Below are 8,509 nucleotides of genomic sequence, written 5' to 3' on the forward strand. Positions count from 1 at the left end.
TCTTTTTCTCCCTTTCTTCCCTGCCATCCAGCCAAATCTGAGACAGTTTATCTAGTGTGCAGAGCTGGTCCGTATTCAGTGCCCTCTGCATTTTTCCCCTCCATCACTCGGTCAGCCTGTCCATGCATCTTCCCATGGTGGCTCCTTCACATTTCTAAGTCCCTTGCCTCATATAAATTCCTCAGAGAGGCTTTCTCCTTTGTCTACCATAGCTAAATCAGGCCCCTCCACCCCAGCTTTTTTTTTTTTTTATTAGAAAAATTTAAATTGCATTATGATTCACATTTTACATAGCATAGAATTCACTATTTTAAAGTATACAGTTCAGTACGTTGTAATATATTGACAAGATTGTACAATTATCACCATTACCTAACTTCAGAACATTTCCATAACTCCCCCCCCCCCCCAAAACCCCATACCATTAAAAAGTCACTCTCCACCCCTCATTTTTTCCCCAGCCTGTGGCATCCTCTGATCTACCTTCGGTCTCTATGGGTTTACCTATTCTGGACATTTTAGACCCACCTCTTTCGAACCATTAAAGCACCCTGTTTATTTCCTTCCTGGAAATAAATGCATATGCATTTGTGTGTTTACTTCAACATTTATTCTATTGAATAACTTGTACAGTTTCTTTTCTTCCTCCCTTTCTTTCCTTTCCCTTTCTTTCTTTCTCTTTCTTTCTTTCTTTCTTTCTTTCTTTCTTTCTTTCTTTCTTTCTTTCTTTCTTTCTTTCTATATTATCTTTAATTAGGGATGAAGACTCTTCCAATCATGTCACCCAGAGATCACTTTACCCACTTCTCTGTTTGGCTGCAAGTACTCTTGTTTCTCTCTTCAGCAATGGTGAGGCAGATACCCTTTACACGGGGAAGAGAAATCCATGTTTTATTGCTTTTGCCAATAACAAAAAGGTTCGAGAGCCAGGTGGCAAAGTTGTTGCCATTAGCATCTTGCACATGAACTACACAAAAGAACCAGGGTATCTCTCTCTGTTGGTAATCACACCAATTCTTCCCAGGTTGGCACCTCCAGTCACTATGCACAGGTTGCTAGTGTCAAACTTGATGAAATCAGTAATTTTGCCAGTCTCCAAATCAACTTGAATGGTGTTGTTCACCTTGATAAGGGTATCACGGAAGCGGATGGTGTGAGCATCATGGGTGACCAGATGAGGGATTCCTTTTGTGCCCACAAAGATCTTTCTCATTTTGCACAACTTGTACTTGGCCTTCTCAGGAGAAATACGATGAACAGCAAAGCAACCCTTGGTTTTGCAGATCAGATGGAAATTCTCTCTGGTCTTGCCAATGCTGATGACATCCATCAAGCCAGCAGAGGAGGTTATATCAGTTTGAACCTTGCCATCAAACTTAATGAACTGCTGCATGCAGATCTTCTTTATCTTTTGTTAGGGCTTCAGTCTGTTCCTTAGGAAGGTGATGGGAGGGAGACATTCCCTCAGCTTATGGGGACTGGTAGATGGACGAGGAGCAAACACACTGTTCAGTTTATCCAGCATCTGATGCTTTGTAGCTGCTACATGCTTGAGATGCTTCTTGGGACCACAAGCCATGGCTGCCCTGGGCACAGAAAGAGCTAGAGCTTCTTCTCAGTTCCATCTGCCTAGCAATGCAGCAAGCTCAGCTTCTCACTGTCACTGTGGAGTGAACCAATGTGGTGGTGTGACCACTTTAGGGACTATTGTAGCAGAGACTCCTCTATGGGCAAGATGACCTCTAAGAGCTCTTCCAATTCAAAGCTTCTACATTCAAATGCAGCAGCTTCCCTTTCATTACATTTCCAGCAACAGCTCTTTGGGATTCCAGGTCTTCTCCACATATTTTCTGTTCTTCACTTGCTTAGTGATTTAATCCCATGCAACAAAGTGCTGCATTGGGCTTCTAGAAGATTCTTTAGGGCTGGGATCATGCTGTAGCAATAATAATAACATTTATGGAACATGGGCCATGTGCAAGGCATGGGAATGTGTGTTTGTTACTTGCATTTTTTTTTTTAACTTACTGCAAGGTCTTATTACAACCTTGTGAGATAGGTACTACTATTATCACCCCATGAGATGAGAGCACTGAGGCTTAGGGAATGGACACATTTTATTCAGCTAGTTTGTGGTGGAGTAGGGACTAGAATCCTTGGGCCTATTTTCTTAACCACTCTATTTTTTATTTGGCTTCTTAGTTTTAGCCACATGTGTATTCTAAGTGCTGCTGTAATGTTTGCATGCAGTATATGAATTAATATTATTGCACCTGTTAGAATTGTTCACAACAATGACATAAATAAAAAAATATTCCTGGCAGTTTTTAGTACAGCAGCAGAATATCAGTCGTTGTAATATAGGATTCTCTGCTGCCCTTTGGGAAGTGTCCAGCTAGTGTCCTTTGGAATGCCTAGAGGCTTTGTAACCATTTGTGCATGGATGGAGGGAAGAATTCCTGTCAGTGACAGAAGCTCAAACTTCTAGAGCAGTTGGTACTTGGGAGAAGGTTATTTTCTTGCCTCTGAATGGCTTAGGTCATGTATTAGTTAGGGTTTGCCAGAGACACAGGACCAATAGGTAATATCTATCTATGTCTATATCAATGTCTACCTCTATATAAAGGTATTTATTTTAAGGAATTGACTTATGTGATTATGGAAGGCCGGCAAGTCAAAAATCTGCAGGGGGTGCTCACAGGCTGGAGACCCAGCCAAGAGCCAATGCTACAGTTCAAGTTCAAAGGCTATCTGCTGCAAAATTTCCTCTTGCTCAGAGTAGGTCAGTCTTTTGTTCTAGTCAGCTCTTCAACTGATTGGATGAAGCCCACCTACATTAGGGAGGGCAATCTTCTTTACTAAAGTGTACCAATTTAAATGTTAATATCATCCCAAAATACCCTCACAGAAATATCCAGAATAATATTTGACCACATACCTGAGCCCCGTGGCCCAGCCAAGTTGTCACATAAAATTAACCATCAAAGCGAAGTACTTGATTCTTGGGTTCAGTCTGCCCAAGGCCTGGGCTGAAATGCAAGGGGGCCAGTATTGTTGGAGAACGTTCTACCTCCCATATGGTGAGGGGAGTCCACTGTGAGGTACTGTGTTTCCCCGAAAATAAGACCTAGCCAGACCATCAGCTCTAATGCATCTTTTGGAGCAAAAATTAATATAAGACCTGGTATTATATTATATTATATTATATTATATTATATTATATTATATTATATTATATTATATTATATTATATAAGACCAGGTCTTATATTATAGTAAAATAAGACTGGGTCTTATATTAATTTTTGCTCCAAAAGACACATTAGAGCTGATGGTCCGTTTAGGTCTTATTTTCGGGGAAACACGGTACTACCAGTCGGCTCTCCAAGGGCAGTTCTTATGGGTAAGGATGTGTCTCAGCTACTTTGAAGTTTGCCCAGAGATCAAGTACTTGCCCGAGACCCATCTTTGGGTTGGAGGTCCTTAAACAGATGGTTCCTGCACTTTCCAGCTGGGTGAGCCACAGGGACCTAGTCATCACTTGCTCAAAGAGGGCCCACTTGATGCTGGCTTGAGCCATCTCTAGATTTCATTCATTCATTCATTCATTCATTCATTCATTCAACAAATATTTGTTGAATGTCTATTATGTGCCAGGCTCTTTCTAAGTACTAGGGATAAGTACAGTGAACAGACACTGACAAAAGTGCTTTTCTCAAGAAACTTATATTATGGGATGTGAAGAGAGACAGACATGTAAAGAAAATAAATAAATAAGTACTATATCATAGAGCAGATGGTGATAAGTGAGAAAGGAAATAGGGAATGCCATGGTTGGCAGCATGGGTGAGGTGCTGATGGTTTGCATTACAAAGTACAGTGGTTAGGAAAGGCCTTACTGGAGAAAAAAAATGCCTTTGAGTAAGAGCCAGTCATGCAGACGACAGGAGAAAGAGAACTCCAGGCAGAGGGAACAGCAAGTGCAAAGTCCCTGAGCAAGGAGTGTGCCTGGACTGGAGAGAGATGGGGGGAGAGTAGTGGGAGGTGCAATGAGAGAAGTACCATGAGGCTAGAAGGAGTTGTGAGGGCTCCTGCTTGTACACTGAGAGACGTGGAAGCCACCAGAAAGCTTTGCATAGAGAAGTGGTGACATGATCTGGCTGCACCGTTGAGAATAGACCATGGGGTGTGTGTGTGGTGGGGGTCAGGGGTGTTGGAGGAGGAGTGTCTTAGTCCATTTGGATGCTGTACCAACATCCCATAGGCTGGGTGGCTGATAAAGAACAGAAATTTATTTCTCACAGTTCTGGATGCTGGGAAATCCAAGATCAAGGTGCCAGTAGATTTGGTGTCCAGTGAGGGCCCACTTCCTGGTTCATAGACAGCCATCCTCTCACTGTATTTTACATGGTGAAGGAGCAAAGGAGCGCTCTGGGGTCTCTTTTCTAAGGGCACTAATCCCATTCATGAGGCTCTACCCTCATGACCTGATCACCTTCCAAAGTGTCGACCTCCTAATATCATCACATTGGGGGTTAGCATTTCAACATACGAATTTTGTGGGGACACTAACATTCAGATTAGAGCAGGGAGTGTGAGGCAGAAGCCAGGAGACTTGTCAGAACTCAGGAGCCAGATGGTGGTGAGAAGTGGCGGGGTCCTAGGTTGGAAGGCCAGGCCCCCATGATTTGCCACACACAGTGAGCCCTCTGGGGAGTGTGTGAGCAGGTGAGGGAGTGCTGCCGGGGAGATTTGACATTTACATTCCCACCCAGCCCTCTCCTGCACATTTACAGTCAAGGTAGGAAGAATATGGCCTTTAGATTTTTAGGATTCTTGTCCTCAGCTAGTGTATCTGAGGACAGCCTTTGGGACTGTTTCAGGGTGTATGACAAGCTTGGTCTTAATGGGAGAGGCTCCTCCTGGGACCAGTCACTGTAGCCGAGAGTAGATTTACCCCACTGCCTGTCTTCCTGGTCCTCATGTGCTGTAGACATACATGGCCCAGTGGCCATTCAAAGGAAGTGACCTCATAGGTGTGCCTTTCAAGCCACACAGGATGGGTCCTTGTGCGACATTCAGCCATCGCTCTGGTTTACACCAAATTCAACAACTTGTGGCCTGCAGATACTCAGTATAAATAGCTGGAAAAGCCTGACCTTGACAACCTCATTTCTCATTCCTTTCTTGTTACAGGTAATAGAGCTGAAAATGTGGTTTTAATTATAGCGCTAATGAAAACTGAAAATCCAGACAGACACTTGACGAACTCTGCTGTGCTTTATATTACATTTGTGCTAACTACAAAGTGCCCAGCTGGGTGTAACATTATCCCCCTTTCCTCGAGCATCCGCCTGACTGAAGCTGTATAATTGATGTGTACTTTGGCAGGAGGTCAGCTTAAAGGGTTTTTTTTTAAAGATTTAAAAAAAAAAAAATCTTTAACGGTATTTAGGGAAAGGAATACGTTTATTACCTGGGCTGGGAGAACATTTCTCTGGGTTGCCCGACAGTTCCCACCCCCAATCCAAATTCTTCTAAAGCATTCCACACATTACCTACAGGAGAAACTCTAGGGCTGGAAGTGAGCTTGGAGAGTTACTTTAACTTAGAGCCATGTATCTTTGTCTTTGGTTAGTGACGCTGCCTGGGCAGCGTTGTGCCTTGCCATGCAAACCTGTCCAGCTTTCTATTCTTTCTTGTCAGAAGGGTATGTTCAGTGTTTATGAAAGGGAGAGTGATGGTGGTTAGGAGTGGAGGCACACTCAGGTCTGCATGGGCCCGTCTGTCCTCACCTGCTGCTCCATGGCTGCCACGTGACCTCTAGGGGAGTTCTTTAGAAGTAGGGTTGTTAAATAAAATACAGGATGCCCAGTTAATTTTCAATTTCACGTAAGTGACAAATAATGGAAAAGCATTTGCTGTGTTTATAAACTTCTTAATTTTTAATTATTCATTGTTTACCTGAAATTCAAATTTAAACTGGGCATCCTGTAGTTTTATTTGTTTGAATCTGGCAATCCTACTTACAGGGTGTCTGAAACTAGACAAGGTTTCTGCAAGGACTTCTAAAGAATCCTCACCATGACTTAAAGCAAGTATAAATTCTCACTTGGAGACAATGTAAGGTTAGCTCTCATCTAGCTGACCACACACCTCCATTCACAACCCACCTGATTATGAAATCGCTCCTTCATTCTGCTCCTTAGGTCAAGTAGAATGCCATGAATTCACCACCATGGTTCTAGAATGGTTGGAATTTATGGCACTGCCTACCTCAAAAAAAAAAAAAAAAATGTTCTGCGGAGACCGACTGATGGTGATGGCATCTTTACTGACTTGGGTGACGCCAGTCAGGCTGCGTAATCTCTTTGCTATTTAGTTTATAATCTTTTTTTTTTTTAATTTTAATTTTTGACTAGGTAATCTATTCATATTACATATACTGATTTCAGCAAAATATAAGAGGTATCGTATAGGGAGTCTGCCTTTCCTTCCTAGTGTCCAGCCATCCAATTCCCTTCCCCATAGGCAATAAATACTTTTAGTTTATTTATTCTTCCAGAGATATTTACGCATATATACGTGAATACATACTGCACATGTTTTCTCTCCTGCCCATTTTTATATAATTTTTAGCATACTGTATCCATCGTACTTATACTAAAAACATCTTCCTTTTGTCATTTACTTTAGGCGATCTTGTCATGTCATGACATAAAGAACTTTCATAGTCACTTTTTTTATGGCTGTATAATATTACATTATGTGAATATATCATTATGTAATCAGCCTCCTTTTGATGGCTATTTACATGGGTTCCAATTGTTTGCTATTACATGCATAATTTTTCATGTATGTGACTATATCTTCGGTTAAATTCCTAGATATTGAGTTTTGGGGCCAAAAAGTATAATACATTTATAATTAGCCAGATTGCTCTCTCTATTCGTTTCCTATGGCTGCTGTAACAAATTACCGCAAACTCAGTGACTTAAAACAACACAAATTTATCTTATAGTTTTGGAGGTGAGAAGTCTTAAAATTTGGGTATTGGCAGGGCTGCATTCCTTCTAGAGGCTCTATGGAAGAATCCATCCCTTTCCTTTTCCAGTTTCTAGAGGCTGCCTGTATACCTTGGCTTGTGACCCCATCTTCCATCTTTAAGGCCAAGAGTAGAAGCATCTTTAAATCTCTCTGTGGCCTCTGCTTCCATGATCACATTTTCTCTGACTCTGACACTCCTGCCTCCCTTTTATAAGGACTTTTGTGAATCATATTGAGCCCACCCAGATAATTCAGGATAATCTCCCTATTTCAAGATCTATAACTTTAATCACATGTGCAAAGTCCCTTTTGCAGCATAAGGTAATATATTCACAGGTTCCTGGTTAACATGTGGACGTCTTTGTGGGGTCATTATTTAGACTACCACACTCAGAGAATTTGTACCAATTTAAATTCTCATCACAGCCTCACTCACAGAATGTACATTCACATTTTTTGAAGCTTTACCAATCTGATAGATTAGGTAAATGGTATCTCCATGTTAAATTTTAAGTTACATGTCTCTTATATGGGTGAGTGGGATCTATCTCTGAACTCTCTCTGTTTTTTTTTCCTTTTTGAACTATCTGTTCAAGTCATTACTTATTTTTCTATCAGGTTGTCAGTTGGGAAATAATTATATATTAGGATAGATGATGTTTCTGAGAAACAAACTGCACATATTTTTTCCAGTTTGTTATTTGTATTTCACTTTTGCTTATGAGAACTTTGTTTTTTGCTACATAGAAAGTTTAATTTTTATGTAGTTCAATTTATCAAATTTATTTATGGCTTCTAGGTTTTGTGTCACACTTACCAAGATCTTCTCCACTTCAAGGTAATAAAAGAAACACAATTTCTTTTAAAATTTAAATAAGTAAAAGCAATGCAGGACACATATGGTCTATGTTGAAAATGTAGAAACTTAGATACAGAGATCAACAAAATGAAAGAAATAAAAATAACCTAAAACATACATTCTATTGTTTATTCTATATAAGAGTGGCCTACAGATTACAATACGTTTGCAGGAGAGGGCTAGGCAGTTGGTGGCTGAGGCTAGTTCACATGGGTTTTCAAGAGCAGTTGAGCCAATTGTGAGCATCTCTTCCCAACACCATGTTTGGTAACATCAAGTTGGTAGCTTAAAACTGATTATGTTGAGAGTATTTTCACTATGAAAATTGGCAAGTGCCACAAATCAGGCCTTTACTTCTGAAGAACCAGTTGTTAGAGCTTGTCTAAAATCCTTAAAAAAAAAAATCCCAAAACTGATTTAACTTATATATATATTTTTTGTTTATTTGGGAGTAGCTGAGGTGGGAGAGGGGCAAGATTCATAGATATTATTTGTGCATGTGGGGTTGGTTTAGATTGGTGGTGCCTCTGTACACACACATACTCACACATTTGCTAAAACATCATATTGTATGTTGAGTCTGGTAACTTGCCCTTTTGTCTCC

General features: G+C 40.8%; 1 pseudogene; it reads right to left on the bottom strand.

Annotated features, from left to right (window-relative positions):
- Nucleotides 1-796: 796 nt before the first annotated feature.
- LOC109444444 (small ribosomal subunit protein eS4, X isoform) lies at nucleotides 797-1,579 on the bottom strand (annotated as a pseudogene).
- Between the last annotated feature and the right edge of the window lie 6,930 nt (nucleotides 1,580-8,509).

The sequence above is a fragment of the Rhinolophus sinicus genome, linkage group LG03 (assembly GCF_036562045.2).
Source record: "Rhinolophus sinicus isolate RSC01 linkage group LG03, ASM3656204v1, whole genome shotgun sequence".
Taxonomy (NCBI): Eukaryota; Metazoa; Chordata; class Mammalia; order Chiroptera; family Rhinolophidae; genus Rhinolophus; species Rhinolophus sinicus.